Consider the following 18,354-nt stretch of genomic DNA (forward strand, 5'->3'; position numbering starts at 1 on the left):
TGGTGGAAGCTTCTATGTCCTTTGACTTCTTAGGGAATTATGGAGGAAGATGTGTAAAGTACAAGACAAATCCCCATTCCTCTGTATCTAACAGGGAGAGGCTTTAGCTGATGGATGAAATCATTGCATTATAAGAGTAAGTATTAAGTAAGGAACTCATCCCTCTGACCCAAAGCAAAAGCTAAGTGTGCTAGCCTGAGAGAGGTGGAGAATCTAGAGTCCTCTCTTTTCTGGCATTTTCTCAGGATATGACTGTATTCTCAGGACCTCAGTTTTGTCAATGTATATGGTAATAATTATAGATGATGTTTAATGAGTACAGTTGACCCTCCATATCCATAGATTCTGCATCTACAGATTCAACCAACCACAGATCAAAAATATTAGGAAAATTAATGGATGGTCACATTTGCACTGAACATGTACAGACTTTTTCTTATCATTATTCCCTAAACCATACTAGATATTATAAGTTATCTAGTGATGGTTTAAAATATACAGGAGTATGTAGAGAGTTTATATGTAAATGCTATACCATTTTATATAAGAGACTGAAACATCTGAGGATTTTGGTACCCATGGGGTATCCTGGAACCAATCCCCCATGGATACCAAAAGGTGACTGTATTTCTTCTATGCCAGGCAATATGTTAATTACTTTACTCTCATCTGATTCTCCCAACAATCCAGTGGAGTAGGTGCACTTATGATTTTCATTTTTTTAAGTTATTAGCTGAGACTTGGTAACTTGCAACACATGACACAGATAATAAGTGCTACAGTCAAGTTTTAAGTTGGTGCCTGGCATAAGGAACATATTTAGAAAGATCAAAGCCTCATCTTTGATACCTGCAAAACTGTATCAGTCCTGCAAAACGGTGTCAGTCTTCCCTCACTAGAAGTTACTAAGACGGGAACAGAAATCTCTGTAAGATTTGCTATTCTGATGCTCTGTATTTCTTCCCACTGTCCGTGCAATGATTTCTTTTTTGTTTTCTTTTGAAAATCTGTCTTAGAACATGTAAGAGAAACCAAGGAAGAGATTTATTACATTATAGTGTTAAAGGGTTAAAATAAAGAGGTTCACATGAGTGTGACCAACTAACTACTATAAACAACCCCATAGGAAAGTAAATTACAATTCATTTTATAGGCCTCATCTCACTACCTAGAGATTCTTTTTCTAAAATATCCTGTTCATGGTTTGTTTTAACAAAAGATTGTTTGAGTTTTTGTTTGTTTTACCATGCTGGAAAGGGAGATACAACAGAGATATAACTTGGCACAGATTTCCTTCTGCTGTGCTTCCACACTTTCTGTTTGCCCTTTAAGGGGTGAGGGACCATCTCATGATCTTGGAAAGGAAGCCCAAAGAGAATCCATTACAATAAAACACGACCCAGCCATCTTATCATATCACTTGACAGTATCACTTTAGTTAACATTGAGTTAGTGTTTCTATTATAAACCCAATTACTGAAAGTGGGGTGGGGGGAGAACAAGGAGGAGAGATGGGCTCATATGTCAACTGTGTAAAATGACATGAGGCTGAAAGCAGGTTGCCAACCAGGATAGAACTTTAAAACCATGACACTTAATAGAAAAATAATTCTTCTATGCTCTATACTTTGAGTATGCAAAATAAGGTAGCACAGACATTATCTAAAAAATTAGTACAATATCAATGGGCTTGCCTTTTAATGTACTTCTCTCTCCTGGGAGTGTATTAAACAATTGAAGGGAAGAAGAGGCAAATTAAGATGTAATAAGAAAAGAAGTAAACTAGGAAACAAAAACTAAGCTCTAGTTCTAGTTCTCCCATTTATTCACTACATCATGATCAAGTCACTTTATGATTTACCTAAAGAGACATCGGATTCTGCATTCTGTAAAATAAAGCCAGTAATGCCTCTGATGCTGCCTGAGCAGGTCCTTGTAAAGATCACATGCAGTTGGTCTAGGAGTGCACATTCAAGCTCAGGAAGCACAGTACAAGTGAGGACCACTATTACCACCCCCACTGAGCAAAAGTGTTCCCAGGTCATTTATACTTGGCCGTGGCTTGCCAATGAGAACACTTATTAAATACCTTTTGGCTGTTCTCAGACCTCACCACCCTGAGCCTGATGGAACCTCTTCTGGACCCACTTTAGATTTAGCAGTGGGAGAATATCGCTGAGCATGTCAGAGAGAAGATCACAGATTACACAGATTATCCCTCTGGAGATGAGCAGTGCCTTTAGAAGAGGCACCAAGACTTTCAGACTAGAAGAGTATCCTGGATTTGTTTAAAAGTTTTAAATCATGTATATTTTTAAATATATGTAAAAATCATATATATGAGATAAATATGTAACCATATATGCTATTATATATATTTTGGCATTTTACATATGATATATGTATTTCATATCCATATGATTTTACCTATATTTTACAGCCAAGTATATATTCATATGTAGATTCAAATATTTTACATAATTTTATATGGCTTGTATGTAAAATCACATTTACAAATTTTATCTTTTTCTTTTTCACACACACACACACACACACACATAACACTGACTCTTCCAGTTAATCAACAAGAAGCAGTTTGGGTTTTGTATGTGAGGAAAAATGTTTTAATAAAAAATTCTCTGGTTGGGCATGATGGTTCATGCTTGTAATCCCAGCACTTTGGGAGGCTAAGGCAGGTGGATTACGAGGTCAGGAGTTCAAGACCAGCATGGCCAAAATGATGAAACCCCGTCTTTACTAAAAATATAAAAATTATCCCAGTGTGGTGGTGAGTGCCTGTAATCCCAGCTACATGGGAGGTTGAGGCAGAGAACTGCTTGAACCCAGGAGGTGGATGTTGCAGTGAGCTGACATCACACCACACTGCACTCCAGCCTGGGCGACAGAGTGAGACTTTGTTTCAAAATTAAAAAAAAAAAAATTCTCCTTACCCACTTATGACTTTATCATTTAGCAGTCTTTGTGTACCCAATATGTAATAGGTGGCAGACAAGAAGAAGTGTAAATAGGCTGAGTAGAGAATAGAAATCATGAACATTAAAGTAATCAGAATGTCACAGTGATCGTGATCAGGAATCTTGATTAGTGCCTAGCACACAATTCGGTGACTTTTATTCAATTGTTTTAAGAACAGTTCTGCCTTCAACTGCATCTTCTCTGCAACTCTTTTGAGCACTGTCTCCACATGGTCCTATATTAATTTAAGGACATTATAAAGATTGATTTGTAAAATGTATAACAGAGGTTAATATCACCTAGGAATTCCGTCCTCTTTGAGAGACATTATGTCTGTGAATTTTGGTGAAAAAGTAGGGTTTGACAGAAGCAAGGGAAAGTTAAGGACAGAATGGATTATGACTAGGAATGTGTGGAGGATAGATTGAGAAATTAAGATAATGTAAATATGTAGAGAACTAACACTGAATAATAAACAAAAGCACAATCATAGTAAGAGAAATCTTGCTTCTTGGCTAATGGCAACAGAGTAATATACAAGGTATGTGGGTATCCTCTGTGCAGTATATTCATAATATTCTCTTATATGAAGTTGATACTTATCATTCAGCTGAAGTGGAAGGCACATCCAAGTGACTCAGGGCCCTCAGTGTTGGAGCTGACACCTATCAAGGTGACCAAGAGTGGCAGCTCTGAGGACAAGTAGATCTGGGTCTGCATCCTGGCCCTGCGGCTGATCAATGCTGTGACCTTGGACAAGTGACTTCTCTAAGCTCTAAGTCTCTCAACTACAAAATGAGGCAGGCACGGATATAACCAATATCCTAAAGTGAATCTCAGGCTTAAGTAAAATGAAATATCAAAAGAGCTTTGCCAAACCGTGGCCCTTATGTGGGCTTGTGACATGGGATGCAGTCATCACCCTTAGAGAAACTGAGGAGGCGGTTTTGTAGAGTTTGCAGAGTTGTAGAGTTTGGGGCTTCTCAGGAAGTGCACACCAGTAGTTGCTGTAGAAAATTCCAGTTCAGCCTGAAGCAATAGGTGGTGCTTTGTGAACCCTTCTGAAAGTATTTTGTGTCCTCAACTTCAAGAGTGGTATGTTAGTTCATTTTTGCATTGCTGCAGAGAAATGCCCAGGACTGGATAATTTATAAAAGAAAGAGGTTTATTTGGTTCATAATTCTTCAGGCTGTACAAGACACATGGCTCTAGCACCTGCTTCTGGTGAGGATCTCCAGAAGCTTTCAATCATGGCAGAAGGTGAAGGGGAGACAGTGTGTCACGTGGTGAGGAAGGAAGCAAGAGAGAGAAGAGCAGGAGTCGGGCTCCTTTAAACAACCAGCTCTCCAGTAAACTAACAGAAAGAACTTACTTTTAAAAAACATTTTTTATGGGTACACAGTAGGCGTATACATTTATGGAGTACATAAAATGTTTTGATACAGGCATGCAATGTGAAATAAGCACATCAAGGAGAATGGGTTATCTATCCCCTCAGGCATTTATCCTTTGAGCTACAAACAATCCAGTTACACACTTTAAGTTATTTTAGACTTATTCCAATAGCATTTGCACCTAGCCATTCATGAGGGATCTGTCCCCATGACCCTAACACTTCTCTCTTAAGTCTCACCTCCAACATTGGGAAACATATTTCAACATGAGATTAGGAGGGAGACGAGACAAAACATCCAAACCACATCAGGTGCTGAGCAACATGGTTATGACTTGTGATTTAGAATCAGAAAGAGAAATTAAAGGAAGAAGGAAAGGGGCTGGGAGTAGATAATTGAGTCATTCTAATTTTTTGTTGTTATAATCTTTGCTACATGTGGGTCTCCATTCCATATCAGTTCTGAATTTCAAAGATGAAATACATTCAGGAAAAGAGCCAAGCATGACCTCTGATACTTACTGACAGGATTGGTAAGACATTTAAACTCTCTGGCTCTTGGTTTCCTCATCCTTAAAATAAGAATAATAATCCTAAAAAAAAAGAAAAAGAGATATTAGTAGGATAAAGGAGAGACATTATGTGAAGGTAGAACTTGTTAAGATTTTAGCCCTATAGAAATTTCATTTCCTAAAATTCCATTCTCTGGCTCCCACACAGTTTTGTTATGAGGCCAGGTCTCCCATCTTGGAATAAACAATAATCTTTCCCAACAGGTTCACCCTGCTACTTTACCAAAGCCAATTGAAATGTGTTATGACGCTTATATTTCTACACTCTACATAGCTCTTGCCTTACCTGGAGCAGGTGGGTAGTTCCCTTCTAGCTAATCAAAGGGGGAACTTTGCCTCTGCAACCACTCTGGTGCTTAAGACCGTCTCTGCAGCAGTGCAGACTGCAAGGCCTCCATGGAAATCCACAGACCATTTCTGCAAAAAAAGGAAGGGGTGACGAGCCTCCAGAAATCTGAGCATTTACAGTCTTTTATTCTGATTTGAATCCCAATACAGAAACCTAAACCAGGATCTCCAGAAGTAGGGTTTTTTTTTGTTTCGTTTCATTTTGTTTTGTTTTAAGTTTTGCCTGTGACCCACTTTAGGCCACATTCCCAGCTTTCCTTGATGACCACCATCCTAAACCGAGCAGCCTGGGACTCAAATCCTAGCTCTGCCACTGACTAGAAGTCAGCTGTTTTCCCAGCATATGAAGCATTTCAAGTAAAACCACTGTCACAATATCAAGAATTATAGCAAATTTATAGCATATACATAGAAATCATACAGATGTAGGTAGAGATGAGGGCATCTCCCACCCTTTAGGAACACAGCACTCACCCTCAGTTCTCTCTCCTTCTCCGCTTTCCAACAATCATCAATAACATCCTAGTGAACACTTTCACTGTGTGCGAGAATTTTTAAATTACAAATGAGAAACATGTTTTCAAATTTTGAATAAAAGCATACGTAGCTCTTCAATACATTATGGGAGGTTATTCCAGTCCTAAGAGATAAAGTGAAGATGGCCTCTTTTGGCAGGGTATGAGCAAGGCAGGAAAAGTGGAAATCTGGCAAAAGAGAAATTGGCTGATATTAGCTGTACCAACTGAGTGAGAAGGTAAGAGGTTATAAAGAGAATGTCTAATTTTGACACTTGAAAGAAAATAATGTCAAAGTTCAGAGAAAGGGGGAAAAGTACTATCAAAACCTACTTTATTTATTTCTAGTGAGGAACAAAACAGTGGAACAGAAGCCTACACTGTTCATTCCCCCTGTTGGCACATCAAACTTTAACAACTATCTGCACACCAAAAAGCACCATCAGAAGAACTAAAAATCAGGGAAGCAATCACAGCATCTGGTTCTAAGGTCATATTCTGGGCAGAGATATTGAGGAGGTCAGGAGAGACTGTTCTGAAGCTCTAACAACAGCCCTTTTCCATCCTCCAGCAACAGCTGAGCAGTGTGGAGATAAAATCTGAACACTTTGGGGAGGGAGAGCACAGTGACTAGGGGAATTCAATGCTGCCCTGTCACAGCATAGAATAAAGCCATGTGGGGCTCATCTAGCACCTGTGCACACAGAGAGCACTTACACAGCCCCAGTTGGAGGAGAATTGCCTATCCCAGTGGTCAAAATTTGAGTTTCTCTGCAAGCCTCTCCACTGTGGGCTGAAGTGCCCTAGGGTCTTAGGTAAACTTGAAAGGCAGTCTAGGACACAAGGATTGCAATTCCTAGTCAACTCCCAGTAATAGGCTAGGCTTCGATCCAGTGAACTAGGGTGACATGTGACATAGGGAGACACCAGCTGGGGCAGCTAAAGGAGTACTTGCACAATTCTGCCCCCAACTTCAAGCAGTGCAACTTACAGGAACAAAAGTGACTCCTTCCTCCTGCTTAAGGGGAGGAAATGAAGAGTACAGAGGACTTTGTATTGCATTTTGGATATCATCTCAGGCACAGTAAGACAGGACACTGGGCAAAATCATGAGATTCCCATTCCAGGTCATAGCTCACAGGTGACATTTATAGGCACACCATAGGCCAAAAGAGAAACTGCTGCCTTGAAGGGAAGGACCCAGTCCTAGTAGGATTCATCAGCTGCTGACTAAAGAGATCTTGGCTCCCTTGAATAACCACCAGCATTACCCAGGGATTGGGCCATGGACCTTGGGCTTTGAGATGTGCTGACTTCAGGGGTGACCCAGCACATTCCCAGCTGTGATGGCTACAGTGAGAGACTCCTGCTTAAGAAAAACAGAGAGAAAAGTAATGGAGACTCTGTCTTGTACCCTAGGTAGCAGCTTGGCCACAGTGGGGAAGAACAATAAGCAGACTCTTGGGATCCCAGCATCTAGGCCTGAGCTCTTATACAGCATTTCTAGAACTACCCTGGGCAAAAGGGGAGCCCACATGCCCTGAAGGGTGAGTTCCAGGCATGGCGGCATTCGCCACGAGTTGATGGAAAAGATCCTTGGCTTTACATGAACATTGGCGGTGGCCTGGCAGAATTCCCCATGGACTGTGGTGGTGGCCACAAGGAGAGGCTCCTTTACTGTCAGAAAGGAGAGGGAAGAGCAGGGTGGACTTTGTATTGTGGTTTGAGTGCCAGCATAGCTCCCGTGGAGCAGAAAATCAGATACATTGCTGAGATTTTTTACTCCAATCCCTGGCCCCCAGACAGCATCTCTGGACATGACTGGGTCTGGGGGCACTCATCACATTGAAGCAAAGGGCCTTGACCAAGCCTCAGTGCTGTGCTGGTTTCAGATCTGACCCACCACAATCCAAGGGTGGTAGACACATGGGTACTTGCATCACCACACTCTTGTTCCAGGTGGCTCAGCATAGAGAGAAATACTCAATTTTTTTGAGAGAAAGTAAGAGAAAAGAAAAAGAGCCTCTGTCTGGTACTCCACAGAATTCTTCCCAATATTATTCAAGATCACCAAGGTGGTACCTCTACAAATCTACAAAAAAACACAACAATACTGGGCTGTGGGACCAAGTCTTTTCAAATGCGTGAAAAACCTTACTAAAGAGACAGGCATAAAGAAGCTCGACTGTGAAAACTAAAGTAAATACCTAAATCTTCAATGCCTAGGCAGTGACAAACATCTACAAGCACTGACGCCATCCAGGAAAATATCACCTCAATAAATCAACCAAGGCACCAGTGTTCAATCCTGGAGAAACAGAGATATGTGACTTTTTCAGACAGAGAATTCAAAACAACTGTGTTGAGAAAACTCAAAGAAATCCAAGATAATGCAGCAAAGGAATTCATAATTCTTTCAGATAAATTTAACAAAGAGAAATTAAAATAATTAAAAAGAATCAAGCAAAATTCTAGAGTTGAAAAATGCAATTGACATCCTGAAAAATGCATCAGAGTCTCTTAATAGCAGAGTTGATCAACAGAAGAAAGAATCCATGAGCTTGAAGACAGCCTATTTGAAAACTCATGGTCAGAGGAGACAAAAGAAAAAAGAATACAAAACAATGATGCATGCCTACAAGATGTAGAAAATAGCCTCAAAAGGGCAAATCTAAGAGTTATTGGCTGTAAAGTGTAGGTAGAGAAATAGGGGTAGAAAGCTTATTCAAAGGGAAAATATCAGAGAACTTTCCAAACCTAAAGAAAGCTATTTACATTCGAGTACAAGAAGGCTATAGAACACCAAGTATATTTAACCTGAAGAAGATTACCTCAAGGCATTTAATAATCAGTCTCTCAAAGGTCAAGTGTAAAGAAAAAAAATCCTAAAAGCAGCAAGAGAAAAGAAACAAATAACATACAAGGGTGCTGCCATACCTCTGGCAGCAGACTTCATAGTGGAAACCTTATAGGCCAGAAATAAGTGGCATGATGTATTTAAAGTGCTGAAGGAATTTTTTTTTTACCCTAGAATAGTATATCTAATTACATTATCATTTATGCATTAAGGAGAAATGAAGACTACCTCAGATAACCAAAAGCTGAGAGATTTCATAAACACAAGACCTGTTCTGTAAGAAATGCTAAAGGAAGTTCTTCAATCTGAAAGAAAAGAATGTTAATAATTAAGAAGAAATCATTTGAAGGTACAAAACACTGGTAATAGTAAGTGCACAGAAAAACACAGATTAGTATAACACTGTAATTGTTTTGTGTAAACCTCTCTTGACTTATGTAGAAAGACTAAAGAATGAACCAATAAAAAATAATAACTATAACTTTTCAAGATATAGACAGTACAATAGGACATAAAGAGAAACAACAAAAAGTTTAAAAGCAAGGGGATGAAATTAAAGTGTAGAGCTTTTATTAGTTTTCTTTTTGAATGTTTATGCAATCAATTTTATCATTAATTTAAAACAATGGGTTATAAGATAGTATTTGAAAGACTCATGGTAACCTCAAATTTAAAAACATACAACAGATACACAAAAAATTAAAAGCAAAATTAAAGAATGCCACCAGAGAAAATCGCCTTCACTGAAAGGAAGACAAGAAAGGAAGGAAGGAAGAGGAGACTGCAAAACAATCAGAAAACAACAAAGGATCAGGAGTTAAATTTCTACTTATCAATAATAACACTGAATGTAAATGGGTTACATTCTCCAATTAAAAGATGTAGAATGGCTGAATGGATTAAAAAACAACAGCAGGACACAATGTTGCCTACAAGAAACTCACTTCACCTATAAAGATACACACAGACTGATGATATTACTTCCAGTATCACGGGGGGCGGGGTGTATTGATCCTAATATTCAGGAGAAGAGAGGATAATGTTACTCCCAAAACAAAGAGATGGAAATAGATATTCCATGTAACGGAAACCAAAAACAAGCAGGAGTAGCTATACTTATATCAGACAAAATAGATTTCAAGACAAAAACTGTAGCAAGAGAAAAAGGTCATTATATAATGATAAATGGGTCAATTCAGCAAGAAGATATAATGACTGTAAATATATATGCAACCAACAGTGCATGTGTGTATGTATATAAAGCAAATATTATTAGAGCTGAAGAGAGAGATAGACCCCAATACAATCATAGCTGGAGACATCAGCACCCTACTTTCAATATTGGACAGAACTCCCAGACACAAAATCCCAATCTGTATATTAGCAACAATATCACAGGGCATTGTAACGCCCTGTGATATTAGAAGAAATGTCATTTTTTTTTGCTTCTGGATATTAGAAAAAAAAATCACAGGAGGTGTACATTCCTTGCGATATTGGGAGTAACATTATCCTCTCTTCTCCTGAATATTAGGATCAATACACCCCCCCCCAAGTAATATCATTGTCTCCCCCTTCGAATATTAGGGACAATATCATGGGGGACAGTGCACACCCCTGCAATATTGGGAGTAATATCATCCTTTCCCCCTTTGGATATTAGGAACAATATCACGGGGGCAGGTGTATACCCTTCACAGTATTTGGAGTAATATTATGTCTTTCCCTATGTATATTAAAAACAATATGACAGGGAGGAATACATCCCCAGTGATATTCAGAGTAATATCAAACTCTCCTTCTCTAAATATTAGTAACAATATAAAATAGGGGGTGTAAACCCCTTGTGATATTTAAAGTAATATTCTCTCTTTCTCTGGATATTAAAAGCAGTATTACAGGGTGGGCTTATGCCCCCTGTAGTATTTTAAATAATATATGATTTACTCTTCCCCTGGATGTTAGAAACAATATCACAAAAGGGGTGTACACCCCCTGTGACATTGGGAGTATTATTATTCTCTCCATTCCTGGATATTAGGAACAATATCACAGGGATGTAGTGTACAACCGCTGCAATATTGGGAGTAATATCCTCCTCTTCTCCCCTAAATATTAGGAACAATGTCACAGAAGGAATGTACACTACTGCATTACTTTATGCAACATAGTATTGGAAGTTTTAGCTGGAGCAATCCGACGAAAGAAAGAAAGAAAGGCCATCCAAGTTGGAAAATAAGAAGTCAAATTATCTTTGTTTGCAGATGATATGATCTCATATTCGGAAAAACCTATTTACCAAAAAACTATGAAAACTGATAAATTCAGTAAAGTTGCAGGATATAAAATCAACATCCAAAATTTGTAGAATTTGTTATTTTTTTTAACTAAAAACCTTGAAAAATGATATATTTAGAAAAATAATTAATAGATAACCTAAGAGCTTTTACAGGCATTTTGTTAGCTTGCAATTTTTACATGAAACTTTTAACTGACTGGAGGCTAAATTTTAAATCCTTTTCTTTTTTTTTTTATTATACTTTACGTTCTGGGGTACATGTACAGAATGTGCAGGTTTGTTACACAGGTATACACGTGCCATGGTGGTTTGCTGCACCCCATCAGCCTGTCATCTACATTAGGTGCTTCTCCTAATGCTATCCCTCCCCTACCCCCCACCCCCTGACAAGCCCCAGTGTGTGATGTTTCCCTCCCTGTGTCCATGTGTGAGAACACATTGTTCAACTCCTGCTTATGAATGAGAACATGCAGTGTTTGGTTTTCTGTTCTTGTGTTAGTTTGTTGAGAATGATGGTTTCCAGCTTCATCCATGTCCCTGCAAAGGACATGAACTCATCCTTTGTTATGGCTGAACAGTATTCCATGGTTTATAAGTGCCACATTTTCTTTATCCAGTCTATCGTTGATGGGCATTTTGGTTGGCTCCAAGTCTTTGCTATTGTAAACAGTGCTGCAATAAACATACATGTGCATGTATCTTTGTTGGGAAAACTGGCTAGCCATATGCAGAAAGCTGAAACTGGATCCCTTCCTTACATCTTATGCAAAAACTAACTCATCAGTAAACTTTGCTATTACTGCCATGCATACAGTTTGAAGCATATATACAGGAAATTCCTCTGAATGCAGGAAAATCACAGCCAGAAAATGGACTTTTCTAAAAGGTATTTCAATAGTGAATTCAGGCAAACAGTGAAGGGGTTCCTTGAGTCTTTCCTAGTTTGAAGGGAAGTAAAAGAGAAATGACCTTATGTGATGATTTGCAATGAACATCTTGAATATAAATGTGACATCGGAATTGCCTCTGTGGCCTCCACGTGAGTTCACTTGCAGTAGCCGCAGACCTTTCTCAGAGTGCTAGGGCTTTTCCAGACCAGGAACTCTGATTGTCTCTACCTGAGGGCTTCCTTTGATTTAGAACTTGCTTTGTCTCCCTCAAGATCAAGGGAAGGACAGAAAACCTGATGTGCCTGGGGGCAGCTCTCAGTCAAAGGGGAATGTGAAAGAAGGGTAAATGCCTAGCCTCCCGATTCTTCACTGGAGAATACTAGGGAAAATTCCCTCTGGCTTTTCAGAGACTCCCCCTAGGCCCATCCAGATGTAGTTGCTCCCAGCTCTAGATGGTTTAGTCTCTTCTCTTCTCTCCTTTCCATGTCTCAAATTTCCCCTTTTACCCCTGTGTGCTTTCTGTGATATCCTCCCAAATAAACTATGCAGTCAAGTCTTGGTTTCAGGATCTGCTTTTGGTAGACCCAATCGAATGACCCCAAGTGTCTTGATTTACTCACTCTGAAAATATCCAAAAGTAGTTAGAAAGATGAGTGATAAATGACAAAAAAGTAAATTAAAACAGTGGAAAATAATGACACACATTTACCTTCAGGTTGTTTGCATGAAGTTTCTCAACTTCTCTTTTGTCAAAGAACTCACTGGGTTTTCCCAGTATGCAAGAATTAAAGAAAACCTTGCTCATGATATTAAAGATTATCATAAAAATTTCTGCTGTAGGGATAATAAACATCTCTAACACATAATGATCTTTTTAAGAAAAAGATTTCTGGGCCTAATTAAAATAATAATTTGATCAGCCAACAAACTAAGTGAACACATAAAGCTTCTTCAAGATGTTCATTGCAAATCATCACATAAGGTCATTTCTCTTTTACTTCCCTTCAAACTAGGAAAGACTCAAGGAACCCCTTCACTGTTTGCCTGAATTCACTATTGAAATACCTTTTAGAAAAGTCCATTTTCTGGCTGTGATTTTCCTGCATTCAGAGGAATTTCCTGTATATATGCTTCAAACTGTATGCATGGCAGTAATAGCATAGTTTACTGATGGGTAACAGCATTTTGGTTTCTTTGACTGCTAGCAAAAATGTAATCCTTATTAATAAGGGAATTCAGTGAATATAAAAATGAAGAAAACAATTTTAAAAGCTACTCACTTCCAAAATGTTTTATTAAGATTGCTTTATATTTGTATATACTTAATTTACTGATCTGACTCACCCTTAATTTTGAGAACCGTAAACTATTGAAAGCATAACTGTCATTATACCAGAGGCAGCATTATCTTTCACTTGTCATCTTTCCAACTAGATAATAGATGTACAGAAACTAATCTTACTGTAACACTCTGCTGTGTGTAGTAAACTTCATAACAAATCTCTTTATTTTAAAATAAAGGCCTTGAAAAAATATATAAATGGAGAAAATTCAACACAACTAATTCCAGGAGGTCTTGCTTCTTTGAAATACGGAGTTTCTGCCATGGAATAATGGATTACCAACACATCAATGTTCTTTTAAGAAAACCAGGCCAACAACAAAGATAATGAATATGTGGTGAAGGGTGATGCCTTCAAAAAGAGCATTTGATCATCACACTGCAGTAAGTAGGACCAGATAGGACAGGTCATTCTCATGAGATGCTCTTTCTGCTCTACTTATGAAGCCACTGCATTGTCTTTGGTGTCATATTGTTTCCTGTTTTTCAGATCTTAAAATTAGACCAAGATTTCTCTTCCTAACTTCACACAATGTAGTGCCATGTGGAAGAAACTACCTTCAGTTAGATTTCACCAGCCTGGGTATCCCACTGAAGTCCCATTTCAGTTAGTGCTAAAAGTATAAGCTCCAACTTCTTGTGCAGGTGCTTAGCCACCCTCAAGAAGTCCTGGGTCCCTTCTGACAGTCCCCACTATGTTGTCTCAAGACCACGTGAGTTCTGAGCTGCTGCGTTCCAAGGCACCCAGATCCACCTATGCAGTCCTAATGAGTGCTCTCCATTGCGCATGCCCGGCTTCTGCTTGCAGCCATGTCAGATTGTCCCAGAATTCCATCTCTTGATCTGAAGAACTGACCCCTTAGCAAAGTAAGTCCAGGGACCCTTGAAAAACGTTGTCCTGCACAGTGTCTCATCAGTCCTCTCAGAAAGTCAACACCTTCAGCTTCAGGACCTGGTCGGCAGTCAGCAGCTACTCCAACAAAACAGAAATTTCATCAAGAGGGGGATAAAGAGTTTCCCCTAAATCTGTAGAGAGGAAACAAAACAAAACATTTTCCTCAAGGGACTCACATGCAGAAGAAATACGATTCTTCTTACTGAATGGAAAAATGTTAGATGATCATGAGTGAGTAGCCGTTTAGTCATTTAGAGCAGTCATCTCAAACAACTTTCCTGCTGGCAATTCTGTACAATTGCAGTTAAACGATTCCCTGTAGGGAGGTTTCCCAGATCAAAGGAACAGACTGCTCCAAGTCCCAGTTTGCAACATGGAACACAAAATTCCTTTTGTTTGAAGTTACTGACTATATTCTTAATCTTCTACTATACTCATTAATATATTAAAAATTTTAAAAACAGGCTGATCATGGTAGCTCATACCTGTAATCCCAGAGCGATGGGTGGCTGATGCAGGAAGATTACTTGAAGCAGGACTTCAAGACCAGCCTGGGCAACATAGCAAGACACCATATTTAAAAAAAAAAAAATTGAAAGCAGGGCATGATGGTGTGTAGTTCCAGCTAAACAGGAGGCTGAGGTGTGAGAATCACCTGAGCCCAGGAAGTCTAGGCTACTAGGAGCTATGATAGTGCCACTGCACTCCAACCTGCAGAATGAGACTCCAGGCAACAGAATAAGACCCCATCTTAAAAAAAAAAAAAAAAAAGGACAAATTTTAAGAAGCACCCAGGCTTAATTAGAAAGCTCTTTACCTCACCCCTTCACCAATTCCCAACTGATCAGCAGTGAAATAAAGTTCAATTCTGAAACACAGGCTGCAAAACTCACCACATCTTGCTTCAAGGATGTGGCTTACATTTAACCTAGCTTTTTTTTCTAGAGAATCTTTGAGATTACTATGAAAATGATACGTAGCTAAAAAATACTGCTAAATAAGCAACTTAATATCTACCCACATGATCTCTAAGACATTACTATTGTACCCCAAGTAGTTTAGAATTTAAACTTTAGCTTCTTAAATATAATTCAAATGAAATTATTAAATACTCTAATAAATTATAAAGTATTTATCTTAAAGACCATGATCTTTGTATGAACATTATAGTACAAAATGTTATGTGTTCAGTATCAAAAATGTAAGACATTAAGGAAAATTGAAAAGAATACATCACTAATCACACAAAATGCAATTACTATTCACACTTCAGTATACTTTCAAACTTCTTCACAAACTCTTTCATATAGGTAAAATCTTATAGTTTTAAAATTTCACAATCCACTTTTCTCACCTCAAGTAGATGGTAAGAATCTAATTACAATTCAAATGCTTCTCAAATTCTTTTTTTTTAATGGCTCCATAATATCCCATCAATGAATATAACATAGTTTACCATATTGTTAAACATTTAGATGTTTTTGTTTTGAGCTATTATAGAAAATGTTATAAAGTGCAGCTTATTCTGCATAAATCTTTATCAGTATCTCAGATTATTCCCTTAGAACATATCCTGTGAAGCACAATTTTGAAGCATCAAAAAATATTTGATATAAATACATTGCAAAACTTTAATAAATATTAATAATTTATATAACCATAGAAATATATAAGTATTCATTTCACTGAATCCTTACTAACTTTGAATACTATTTTTTTATACTTTAAGTTCTGGGGTACATGTGTAGATTGTGCAGGATTGTTATATAGGTATACACATGCCATGGTGGTTTGCCACATCCATCCCTCTGTCACCTACATTAGGTATTTCTCCTAATGTTATCCCTCCCCAATCTCCCCACCCCCTGCTCTCCCTCCTCTAGCTCTCCACCCCCCAACAGACCCCAGTGTGTGATGTTTCCCCCACCATGTCCATGTGTTCTCATTGTTCAACACCCACGTATGCGTGAGAACATGTGGTGTTTAGTTTTCTGTTCTTGTGTCAGTTTGCTATGAATGATGGTTTCCAGATTTATCCATGTCCCTGCAAAAGACATGAACTCATTCTTTTTTATGGCTGCATAGTATTCCATGGTGCATATGTGCCACATTTTCTTTATTCAGTCTATCATTGATGGGCATTTGGGTTGGTTCCAAGCCTCCGATATTGTAAACAGTGCTGGAATGAACATACGTGTGCATGTGTCTTTATAATGGAATGATTTATAATCCTCTGGGTATATACCCAGTAGTGGAATTGTGGGGTCAAATGGTATTTCTATTTCTAGATCCTTGAGGAATTGCCACACTGTCTTCCACCGTGATTAAACTAATTTACACTCTCACCAACAGTGTAAAAGCATTCCTATTTCTCCACATCCTCTCCAGCATCTGTCATCTCCAGATATTTTAATGATTGCCATTCTAACTGGCATGAGATGGTATTTCAATGTGGTTTTGATTTGTATTTCTCTAATGACCAGTGATGATGAGCATTTTTTCATATGTTTGTTGGCAACATAAATGTCTTCTTTTGAAAAGTGTCTGTTCATACCCTTCACTCACTTTTTGATGAAGTTGTTTGTTTTTTTCTTGTACATTTGTTTTAGTTCTTTGTAGATTCTGGATATTAGCCCTTTGTCAGATGGGTAGATTGCAATTTTTTTCCCCATTCTGTTGGTTACCAGTTCATTCTAATAATTGGTTTTTTTTTTTTTTTTTGGCTGTGCAGAAGCTCCTTAGTTTAATTAGATCCCATTTGTCAATCTTGGCTTTTGTTGCCATTGCTTTTGGTGTTTTAGTCATAAAGTCCTTGCCTATGCCTCTGTCCTGAATGGTTTTGTCTAGGTTTTCTTCTAGGGTTTTTATGACGTTAGGTCTTATGTTTAAGTCTTTTATCCATCTGGAGTTAATTTTAGTGTAAGGTGTCAGGAAGGGGTCCAGTTTCCGTTTTCTGCACATGGCTAGCCTGTTTTCCTAACACCATTTATTAAACAGGGGATCCTTTTCCCATTACTTGTTTTTGTCAGGATTGTCAAAGATCAGATGATTGTAGATGTGTGGCATTACTTCTGAGGCCCCTGTTCTGTTCCATTGGTCTGTATCTCTGTTTTAGTACCAGTACTATGCTATTTTGATTACTGTAGCCTTCTAATATAGTTTGAAGTCAGGCAGCATGATGTCTCCAGTTCTTTTTGCTTAGGATTGTCTTGACTAAGTGGGCTCTTTTTTGGTTCCATATGAAGTTTAAGGTAGTTTTCTCCAGCTCTGTGAAGAAGGTCAGTGGTAGCTTGATGTGGACAGCATTGAATCTATAAATTACTTTGGGCAGTATGGCCATTTTCACGATATTGATTCTTCCTAACCGTGAGCATGGAGTGTTTTTCCATCTGTTTGTGTCCTCTCTTATTTCCTTGAGCAGTGGTTTGTAGTTTTCCTTGAAGAGGTCCTTCATATCCTTTGCTAGTTGTATCCCTAGATATTTTATTCTGTTTGTAGCAGTCGTGAATGAAAATTCACTCATGATTTGGCTGTTTGTCTGTTATTGCTGTATAGGAATGCTTGTGATTTTTGCACATTCATTTTCTATCCTAAGATTTTTCTGAAGTTGCTTATCATCTTAAGGAGATTTTGGACGGAGAAAATGGAGTCTTCTAAATATACAATCATGTCATCTGCAAATAGAGATAATTTGACTTTCTCTTTTCCTAATTGAATACCCTTTATTTCTTTTTCTTACCTGGTTGCTCTGGCTAGAACTTCCAATACTATGTTGAATAGGAGTGGTGAGGGAGGGCACCCTTGCCTAATGCCTGTTTTCAAAGGGAATGCTTCCAGTTTTTGCCCAATCAGTATGATATTGGCTGTGGGTTTGTTGTAAATAGCTTTTATTATTTTGAGATACGTCCCATCAGTACCAAGTTGATTGAGAGCTTTTAGCATAAAGGGCTGTTGAATTTTGTCAAAGGCCTTCTCTGCATCTATTGGGATAATCATGTGGTTTTTATCCTTTGGTTCTGCTTATGTGATGGATTATGTTTATAGATTTATGTATGTTGAACCAGCCTTGCATCTCCAGGATGAAGTTTACTTGATCATGATGGATATGCTTTTTGATGTGCTGTTGCATTTGGTTTGCCAGTATTTTACTGAAGATTTTTGCATCTATGTTCATCGTGGATATTGGCCCAAAATATTCTTTTAAATGGTGTCTCTGCCACGTTTTGGTATCAGCATGATGTTGGTCTCATAAAATGAGTTAGGGAGG

Source organism: Saimiri boliviensis, chromosome 15, assembly GCF_048565385.1.
Source record: "Saimiri boliviensis isolate mSaiBol1 chromosome 15, mSaiBol1.pri, whole genome shotgun sequence".
Lineage (NCBI taxonomy): Eukaryota > Metazoa > Chordata > Mammalia > Primates > Cebidae > Saimiri > Saimiri boliviensis.